The 11,100-nt window shown below is 42.5% G+C and overlaps 1 protein-coding gene across 1 annotated transcript in view; it reads right to left on the bottom strand.

The window, feature by feature from the left end:
- Window positions 1-11,100, bottom strand: part of LOC106885805 (fibrocystin-like) — a gene marked incomplete at its 5' end in the record, with an annotated part of 104,691 nt that overhangs the window by 13,715 nt on the left and 79,876 nt on the right. The window lies entirely within an intron of this gene.

Raw genomic sequence — 11,100 nt, 5'->3', positions numbered from 1 at the left:
CTTCCCTTGTCATAGTCTATTGCCTGCTTATGTGACCGCAGCTCTCTGTGTTCTCCACAAGAAAAGGAATTAAAATGAAAAAGCAAATCAGTGCATTCCAAGATGTACCCTTCTATTCCATATCTCTGAAATCAAAGGGAAAGTTAAAAATAAAAAAAAAAAAAAAAAAAAAAATCAGAAAATTAATGCTATGAAAATGCTCAGTGCTAGTCCCTAAGAAAAAGAGGTTACTTTCTGTTCACAGCATTTTCTACCTTAGTAATGCAGGTGACAATACTCAGGATCTGTTATGAATAAGAAGGAGCTCTATACAAAATGACTACTTATTTACCTTATAATGGCACTTTGATTCCTTGGATGAGAACAGCATGTATGCAAATATTGAATAGATATATTTTCCAAGCAGACAGCAGCCCCAAACTCGTAAAAAAAAAAATAATCCTTTTGTTTCAATCCCCAGTTTACAGGTAAAAAAAAGAGAAATTAACAAAAGAAATTATTTGCCCGGTATCACATTGGAAGTATGTGGTAGAGACAGGGATTTTATGGATTCAGAAACCCAATGCCTTGGCCCCAAAGTCCTCACTGTGGTGCACTGATAACAGCAGAGGCTGCAAATATTCCTGTCCAGCAGAAAGATTTCCAGTCAACACCTTTAAGCTCCTCTAAAAACAAAGTTTCAGTTCCCCTACACAAGCACAACCCTTACTTCGGGCTGCATTTCTTTGTCCTGCCATACTCTTATCCTTCATTATCTGCAAAGTCTGCATACTGAAATATAGCAGGATACAGGATACAGGCACCTCATTGAAAGACATTGTCTTTTCCAAGACTGAAATTTAAATTAAACCATCCCAGGAGAGGGCTTCTGCATTTGAATAAAGAATCAGCACTTTATTCTGAGCCTGTATCATTTCATTCCCTCTCCCAGTGCTTTGTGTCATTTAGTATCTCATATATATAGAGAGATATATATAATTTATATATGTATAAATCCCTCTAATCTGCAATTGCAGTGAAGTGGCTGGGGGTTTTATATTGTCTTGAAATGAAAGTAGAAAAGCTATTCATTCATCTCTAGTGTTTGCTTAAAGGTGTTTACAAACAGAAGATATATAAAGCATAAGTTTCCTTTAGTTTAACTCTGTTTTTAGTTTAGGTTTTGGCTTTTGGGGTTGGGGTTTTTTTTATTTGTTGGGTTTTTTTGAGGTTGTTACTATGCTTTGCAAACCAGAAACTGTTTGTGTTGCAGCTGATGTGGAATGATCAGAGGGCTGGAGTACCTCTCGTATGAGGACAGGCTGAGTTAGGATTGTTCTGTCTGTAGAAGAGAAGGCTCCAGGGAGACCTTAAAGCAGCCTTCCAGTACTTTAAAAGGACCTACAGGAGAAATGGAGAGGGACCCTTTATTGGGGAGTAGAGTGATAGGATGAGGGGTAATGGTTTTAAACTGAAAGAGGGGAGATTTAGATGAGATATTAGGAAGAATTTTTTAACAATGAGGGTGGTGAAACACTGGCACAGGTTACCCAGAGAGATGGTACATGTTCCATCCCTGGAAACATTCCAGGTCGGGTTGGACCGGGCTCTGAACAACCTGATCTGGTTGATGATGTCCCTGCTCATGGCCCGGGGGTTGGATTAGATGACCTTTAAAGGTCCCTTCCAACCCAAAACATTCTATGATTCTATGAAACACTGTTCTGAACCACAGACACTGGTAAGATCAGCTAAGGCTTTAAGGATACTTGCAGTCTCAAGATCTAGCTCAAGGATTTACAAAGAAAGTTTCAGTTCTTATCTTGGTTCTTTTTTTTTTTTGGTCAGCAGGAAAGTCTGAAAGGCAGTGATGTGTTTGAAATTTATGTCAAAGGCACCAGCGGTTTCATGAGTGCTCTTATCAACCTCCTTCCATAAATGAACATCCAGCACCATGACTGAAATTCCTGGCAAGAATGACACACAAAGCCACTCCTGGTTTCATGGCAGAGATCTGCACTCTCTGTGAGCTCTGGCTCCAGCTGAGTCCAGAAAAGTTTAGGTGAATCTTGGATGGTTTCTATAAGCCAAAAATTTTGTTTTTTCTCTCTCCAGGTTTTTTAAAATTGCCAACAAACAGGAAAAATGTTAGCATGAAATGTTCTGCGTCCACCCCCCAAAGCCCTACATGGTAAAGCTGTTTTCATCTCACACTTGAAGGAAGGTTGCTGCAAAATGTGGTTATAGGAAGTGGATGTTTCTACACCCTGGGGTAAGTAACAGCAAACAAAACAAAACAAAACATAAATACGGATACATGCTTAAAAATTAATGCCTTTTTGCAGGTGATTTGAATCCAGCTGACACAGCACAGACCGTGGTGTGTATTTCCCACATGGTCCAACCCGATTCTTGCTGTGAGGGACCCCCTGGCCCTAGGGTCCAACCCTACGCACAGCAGGTTATGTTCCTGCAAGCGAGTGTCAGTGTGGAGGAGGAGGAGAGAGGAGCAGCCTCCTGCTCCCCTGGTGATTTGTGCTGGAAGGAAAATAGGCTTTCCTGGCACAGCTTTGCAGCTGGGAGGTGGGGATGCACAAGGACGCCCGTAGCTTAGCAAGGGCTGGAGGGAGGAGATCTGCCTTCCTCCTGATGGGCAACAGGAGTATGTGTTTTGTCACCACCCTGAAGCTTCATGCTGGGGAGAAGCAGGCTGGTTTGCAATTCCCTGCTGACACCGCTCAACGGGGAGCAGCTCCGTCGCTCTGTGCCTCGCAGCTCTTCTAAATGTGGGCACAGCGGGCAAGCAGGTGCTGCTCCTGATGCCTTAGTCTGCAGGGACACCAGGGTCAGGATCCCAGATCCCTTCACCATCGGTGCTGACACATGTCTGCTGGACATGCTGAGACTCGGCAGGAGAGCAAACGTCTGCTCTTTAGTAGGAAGGAAATTAAGGACAGGGAACTGCTGGAGAGGGTACAGCAGAGGGCTACAAAGATGATGAGGGGACTAGAACATCTCTCTTTCCAGGAGAAGCTGAGGGACTTGGGTCTTTTTAATCTGGAGAAGAGAAGGCTGAGGTGGGATCTCATCAGTGCCTATAAATACTTAAAGGATGGGTGTCAAGATGTTGGGGCTGGTCTTTTTTAAGTGTTGCCCAGGGACGGGACAAGAGGAAATGGGCACAAACGTGAATATAAGAAGTTCCACCTAAACATGAGGAGGAACTTCATCGCTTTGAGGGTGGCAGAGCGCTGGAACAGGCTGCCCAGGGAGGTGGTGGAGTCTCCTTCTCTGGGGGCATTCAAAACCCGCTTGGACACATTCCTGTGCAACCTGCTGTAGGTGGACTTGCTCTGGCAGGGGGTTGGACTAGAAGATCTCCAGAGGTCCTTTCCAACACCATATCATTTTGTGAGTCAGTGAAATTATTGGTCATGGAAAGTAGAGGGCCTACCTTCAAGGCATAATTAAGAAACTAGGTGGAGAAATCTGGAGCAGAGGGAAGTAAGCCCCCCTAAAAATAAGGAGAGCTTGTCATTTTAATTACAATTACAATAATAACTATAATAATAATGATACTAATAGCAACTATAATAAGAAGAACAATAATAATAATAATAACAGCTATTACTATCAGTTGCCTTCAAGGGGAAAGAGATCAGATGCACAGCCTGGGTCAAGAGTCCATTAAAGTTGATTGAGACATCTGTATTAGAAAACACACATCCAAGTTAGAAATACCAGGCCTTGGCACTGAAACTTGATTGCCTCTACTGTTAAACTGTCAGTCCCTCACAAGCTATGGTCCAGGCCCAAAAGCAAAGTCCAGGCCAACTCCCAAATGGTCTGGGAGCTGATAGAATCAGAGAATATTCTCACTTGGCAGTTTAGATGAAGCCACCCTGAAATGATGGGTGAGAGAATTTGATTTTATGGACATAGGCTGATGCATATCAACTGGCCTTGGTGCCAGAGAACAGCCCCTGATATATTTAATTTCCTGATAAACAGACAGTAAAACTAATTGCACAGTTGTCTGGGTATGTCTGTAATGATACTATTGCAGCATCAGTATATCCTTGGAAGGGGAAGGAGACTGGGAGAATTTGGGGAATAAATAATATGTCAAAATGCATCATGGTCAAGCCAAAGAGGTTTTGTTTGTGTTTTCTTTTTTTTTATGTTCTTGAAAAGGTGGTGATTGCAGGTGAAAAGAAGACAGGCTACAAGAAAGAAGCTGTAGTGAAGACAGGAGATAAGCAAGGGGAGGACTTGTGTAAAGCAAAGTAGGTACAGATTCACTGGAAGGGCTGTAAAGAATTTAGCATCTTTGGGTGAGAAGTGGGTTCTCATGTCATGTGGTGGTGAAGTCAGCCAGACACCAGGTACCTGTGCCTTCTCAGCTGCACTGTTAGAGCTTTGTCTCCCCCTGCAGATCTTATCATTAAGTGATAGAGACGGAAAGAGACATGATCATCCGGAAGACAGTGAAGAGTCCGAGCTCCTTCTTACTTTAAACAAAAAAACTATCCAAAAGATGACTTTTCTTTCATAGAATCATAGAATCATAGAATTGCCCAGGCCGGAAGGGACCTCCAAGGGTCATCTAGTCCGACCTCCCCGCAGTCAGCAGGGACACCCCCAACTAGACCAGGTTGCCCAGGGCCTCGTCGAGCCTCTCCTTGAATATCTCCAGGGATGGGGCCTCAACCACCTCCCTGGGCAACCTGTTCCTTTCCACTGATGCCCATGTCTTCCCATATTATAGAAATTAAAGTTAGAGGAAATAAACTCCAGTGTAAAGCAGGCTGCAGCTTTCCTTGATGACAAAGAAACAATATATACATAATACTGATCATATCTCCTTGTGAGGACTAAACTAATGAATGGAATAGGACTCATGGTGTCAGGCATTTCTGATGCCTCCCATCTTTCATGTAGGTTGAGTCAATAAGACCAAAATTCAAAAACCTAGGCACCTAAATGCACATTGCAGCTGTCATCAGCTGGAAGTGTTGAAGGAAGCTGTCTCTCCACTGCCCTGGAGATCAGATGCTGTGATGGCAGAAAGTTAACAAGGGAATATCTACTGGTTTAGAGAGTAGGAAGGGGGCCTAGGTTGATTGTGAGCTGGGAACAAGAACAAGAACAAAGTAACTGAATTGCCTCTGTGGGCAAGGCTGGGCAAGAGGAGTATGTTTTATCTTATCCTTGTGAGGGTTTCCTTTCATAAACATTATTTACTTAGAAGCTGGATATTTTGTGGCTGATGAAAGCATCAGGTAAGTTGGCTAGACTGGAAACCTTCTGAAGAAGAGATCCAATGCACACTCGCTTGGAGTGTGTATTAGTTAAAATGCCCATCCAGCTTCTCCTAACATTAGCTTTTTGGGGCGCTATCACCATCATATCTCTATTTCTCCATTTGCTAGAGGCTGTCCAAGATCCAAATGACTCCCAGTCTAGCTTTCAGGAATTTTTTTCCTCATTTTAAAAACCAGTAAGCCTGAACACAGCTGTCCCGGAACACACAGACATGTCTCCTCCATAAGGTCACTCTCCTGCCCCTGCTCAGCAATTTTCAGTCCCAGTGGCACCAAAAGCTGAAGGCAAGCAGCTACCTTGGTGGATGCAGCTGGTGGAGTCCAGATTCCTGCAATCTGGAGTGATAAAACACCTTAAAAGAAGAAAAACAGGGAGACTGGAGGGCTTTAATGGATCCATTCAAGGGTGAGGTGGGATCATCAGAAGTCTTTAGAAGGAGAGGACAGAGCCAATGCATCAGATAGGAGGGAAACATCCTCCAAATTCATTAATGGCTTCCAGTAATTGCTGTAGATGGGTGGAAATGCCCCAACTTACAAAGCTGCCTGCTAGTGGCAAGGAGCTAAGCCAGGCCTCCTCCATAACACACTCCTGAAGTTTACTGTCGGAGAAACGTCTTTTATTAAATGTAAACAGCATCCTGCCGGGGGTCAGAGCCTTGCCACTGCTGCATATCCCAAGGTAATACCACTTTAAGCTCCACATAAACTCTTAAACAGTTTCTATCCTAAAACCAGACCGTAGGTGGTACAGTTTTTTACGATATGTTATAATAGTGCAATAAATCTGTTAGCTTAAAATCGAATCTCCGTGGCCTTTTAGAGAAATCATCATTAAATGTAAGGCCCTGTTAATGATGCCATCCCAGTGAAATTGTTTAATCTGCTAGGGGGGTGAAAGGTCACCAAATGAATTTTTTATAATACATCAACTTGACACGCAATAGGGAAAACTGTAATAGATAAAAGCAAAGGAAAAGGGCACTGTCTTCTTCTGATAGGTCAATAGCAGCCAAGAGAGTCACTCATCCACTTTTCCTTCACTACTGTGCTCCTTTTCCATTTAATATGGACACCCAATTAATACCTCAGCACCATAGACAACCTCATTTTAGGTGAATTATAGCAATTTCTTCCCCCTTCTCCGAAATGAAAGTGATCACAATACATCATAGCATTGTGCGAATTAACGTTAATTGATTCGAGTTACCAAGCATTGATGGGCCACTTCTATAATCTGGTCCTTATTGGGAGCTGGAAGGGATGGAGGGAAGATTAGATTGCATCCTCCGTTGCTTTGACGACGGCGGTCACCTGATGGCTTGTTAGACAGTTGTACGCTTCTATTGCTGGCCCCAGTGGGGTCGTCAGTAAACTGGAGTGATGTCCAAACATCATTACACGCTGCTCCGATATTAAAGCAAAGGGATTAGCACCTTATTGCAAGCAACCTGGATTTGTCATTGTGCTGTCGTTATCCAATTTCCAGATGATAATGTGACTGTGGCCTGCGGGCGCGGGGTCCTACAGCCAAACCAAGGTGTATGTGTATATATCTATATCTATATATATACACGTATACATATATATATACATGCCTACACCCCCACAAAGACCCACCATCCAAAGCCCTTTAACCCTTTGCTGGCCAGGTTCCTGCTAACAAAGCATGTGGAAGAATTTTTGCCCCTTTCCCATCAAAAAGGCATGATAGCAGTCAAGAGAGCGATGTGACAGCAAAGCTGGCTGACCTAGGAGCTGGGACGGCCGTCACTCACTCGAATGTCACACCAGACAAGCTCTGCTGATCGACGTGACACCGCTCACATGTTAAATAAGGTGGAGTGGGGAAAGGATCGGTCCCTCAGAGACATGAATGGCAGCTCCTCTCTGCTGTGTGCATGCGTTGTGTAAATCATCGCTTTTACTGCAGGTCCATTAATGGTTAAGGGGGAAAATGGATCCTTGAGAAAGGCAGGTTTTGTTTGACAGCACTGGGGTACCGGCACTGGGACCAGGTCTCTTTCCAGTCCCTGAGGAAGACTTTGTACCGTGTACTTTTCCGCAATTTTACTAGACTGCTGAATGAGTTGTTGGCCAAAAATGGGTCTCAGCTATTCCCAAACTATTGAGAAACCCCAAACATTCAGAATATTGTTTTGACCATGTGGAGAAAAAAAAAAATCAGGAAAACAGATTGATGATGAATGGGAAAAGGTCTTCTTCCAGTTCTATTGACAGGTTCTTCCAGTTTATTCTCTGAGGATAAATCATTTTCTATTTTTAAATGCAAATTTATCTCTCGATACTTTACACCCATTTGTTCCTGTGCTGTCATTGTCCATTGGTGTCTAGAGCCTCCCCTCTGATATTTAATATTTCAACATATTTTCACAGAGAGGATGATATCTCCCCTCAGCCTGGCTTTGCCAAGTGAAACCAAATAAGCTTTTTTATTCCCTACACCTTAAAATAAACTCCGTTTCCATGATCATCTTAAATACCCTTCCCTGTATCTACTTGAACTGAGGGTGTCTTTTTTATACACCAATAAGCAGAGTAGCACATGCTACTCAAGAACATGCTTTTTATAGTGTCCTTATGAACATTTGACTTGCAATTATGTAACCGTAATTTTAAGGAGCTTTTAAGTTTACAGTTTAAGCTCCTGATTATCACCTTTTCCACATCTTCACTTCAGGGGTGTGTGGCAGATAAAACCTTTATAGAGCCTCAAGTGCTGCAATCACAGCAGCTCTGATATCAGGATTTTCAGCATCCTGCCTTTGCCTACCCACTGGAGGAAAAGCTGGATCCTTATGCAGGGAAAAAGTTGTCATCTCCCTATTTTAAAACCCTAAGCAATTCCATACAGCTGCCTGCCTGAAACCTGGACCAAGGTTACCAAACCTGAGCACTTTGGGGTTAGGATATGTCAGAATTAATCTGGTTTGGACTTCTAACCCTGCCTGCCTGTGTACATGTCGTGTGACACGGTGAATTAGTTGTAATTTCTCATTTAGTCCTCTGCATGGGCATTTCTGTCGGAATGAGCAGTTCTTTGATGATTTGCTCCACTTTTACTGCTTGCTGAGAGTCTCAAACACCGTTATTTCCTGCACACTCTGTTTTTCACATGCTACCCCAAACCTAACTCTTAACAAAGAAAGATTAATGCCTGCAAAACTCAGTTTGTACAGCTTAAAGGTCTATCAAGAAGGAGCAAAGTACCCTGCACTAATGTGGGGATATGGACTAAATAGCTTCTGGATGACTGTCCACCTTTATATTTCTTATTTTGTATAAAGGCACCCACTGAAACACACACAATATATTTGCTGTTGTGCTTTCTTGTTCTTTCACTTTTATATTCATACTGATGTCAGGCAAATTTTGCAAAACAGAGATTTCTATCTGTAAATACATTGCAGTATATATTGATATACAGACATTCAGAGAAAGATAAAGCTATGTGATAGTTATCTCTCTGATTCTCCAGCTGTGCAAGACTATAGCTGTCACTGCAATCACCTCCGTCTTGTCTTGACAAACCAATGAGCTGTGCTTGAAGTGACCCTTACAAAGGAGTTAAATTAAAATCATGTTAAAAAGCATTTCAAATCATAACAGACAAGACATTTTTTTTTTTAGAGGCTTGACAATGTGAAATAAAGACTTACTGCCTTGCTATCCAACCACAGCAAGGTTTCCAAGGCTCCCTTCAGCCTCACTGTCCTGGGCTGCAAAGATGAACACCCATTCTCTGCTGATAAAAGATTTTTTTTTATTGTTGTCTTGATGCAAAAGGAGCCACTATGAAACCGCAGGGAGACTGGCCTGGCAGGAGTGCTGGTTCTGTGTATATCTGACAGCCTGATTGGATTTTGCACTACTCAGGGGTGAAAATATTTTTCTTTTCCTTCCACAGACAAATACACGGGAATACTTAGCCTGACTTGTAATCCCAGCCCCATTATCCTTGCCTGTGCTAGCATGTACTGCCTAAAGAGAGACAGATAGACAGTAGGGATACTACATGTCCCAACAGGAAAACCCTGATTTCATTTCACAAGTTATCCGTGGCCTTATTGCATCAGAAATGTCAGCCATGAGTAATTCCAGAAAAGCTATGACTGATGGGGAGCAATAAATAACACTGCAGAGGAGCCCAGGCAGCTAAAGGTGGATGATCTCTGATCTTGTCCTATGATCTGGTGATGTTAGTATTCTCTTTAATATACATTCCAGGTCTTCCCCTGCTGAGGCAGTGAATCTATGGATTTAAGCTAGGACTGCTCTTGTCCCTATAATAAATCAGCCTCCTTCCTAGGGACCTCTCTTGGTCCTCGCTGCTCAAACTGGTTTCACAGAGCACACACAGACAGGAAGACAAACCCCAGCCAGGAGAGTAGTTCCCAGTGTGGAGAAAATGTCATTTCTTCCTGAAAAAAGGCAGGTACAAGGTTTCTTCCCTGGCAGACAGAAGAGGGTAGTCCTCTCCTTTAGGTGTTTTTTCCCCCATCATGTTACACTGATGCATTCATGAACCTACAGGCATTTAATACGGTTCTGATGAACTTGATGCATTCATGAACCTACAGGCATTTAATAGGGTTCTGGTGAACTTACTCTAAAAAAATCTATACCTTGTTCCTTTCCCACAGTTTATTGTTGCTCCTCTTGTTCTGATTATCGCTAATGGACACACTGAATGAAGGATCTCATGCCTGTCACACTGTGGAGGCTATGAAGTGTCTAGGGATGGCTTAAAGATTAAAAAAATCTATACCTTGTTCCTTTCCCACGGTTTAACTATTGTTGCTCCTCTTGTTCTGATTATCACTAATGGACACACAAAATGAAGGGTCTCATACCTGTCACACTCTGGAGGCTATGAAATGTCTAGGGATGGCTTAAAGACGGGACAACATTTCCTATCACAGGGTGTAAAACTTCCTGCAACGTTTCTTTTGCTGTCTCATTTTGCTGCATCCTACATCGCAACACAAATACACCCGCTGAAAATAGTGATGTTAGTTCTGCTGGTGAAAAATATTGTGTATCCTCAGAGTTTGGAAAAAAAATACCCAAAAGCAATAAACCAAAACCAAACAAAAAAACCGTGTATCCTCAGAGTTTGGAAAAAAAATACCTGAAAGCAATAAACCAAAACCAAAAAAATAAACAAAAAAAAAACAAAGATTCCTATGGTGACAGACCAGTGTCATTACTGTGGGTGCTTCACTACCATAAGCCATGCAAAATGCCTAGAAGAAAAGTTAAGCTTGTGAATAGTAGTTTGTATCACTTGTTTGTATCACCAACTGACATCAGAATGGCACAAGGGTCAGTGGGAAATGTTAGAGGATATGGTATTAATTAGAGAAAGTAAGTCTTAGACAAATCCAATTTCTTTCTTGTATAGATGGAATACGCTTATACTTGGGTAAGGCTCAGTAGTGCACAACATCAAAAAATAACATTATGCAATATCAACAGAGTACACAATAAGGTTGCCAAACATCTAATCCCATGCTCCCTATTAAAAACAGATGGGATATTACCTTTTTCATATTTCCCATATGCTTTTAATACAGATTCAGGATCTGAGGCTGAAATGCACTGCTGTCTGCTGCCTTGCTCCTCCCAGCCTTCTCTGCAGATAAGGGCTGCCATCTGGGCCATGTGAATAGTGGCTGCAAGAGGCTGAAAAGAGCAAGCCAGGGACAGAAAGAGGAGGGACAGAAAGGGTTGTTGGTTACTGTGGAGGAGAGGGAAAAAAATGATCTTCAAAAAC

The sequence above is a fragment of the Calidris pugnax genome, unplaced genomic scaffold (assembly GCF_001431845.1).
Source record: "Calidris pugnax isolate Ruff unplaced genomic scaffold, ASM143184v1 scaffold73, whole genome shotgun sequence".
NCBI classification, from domain to species: domain Eukaryota; kingdom Metazoa; phylum Chordata; class Aves; order Charadriiformes; family Scolopacidae; genus Calidris; species Calidris pugnax.
This window is presented reverse-complemented; position numbering and strand designations above follow the sequence as displayed.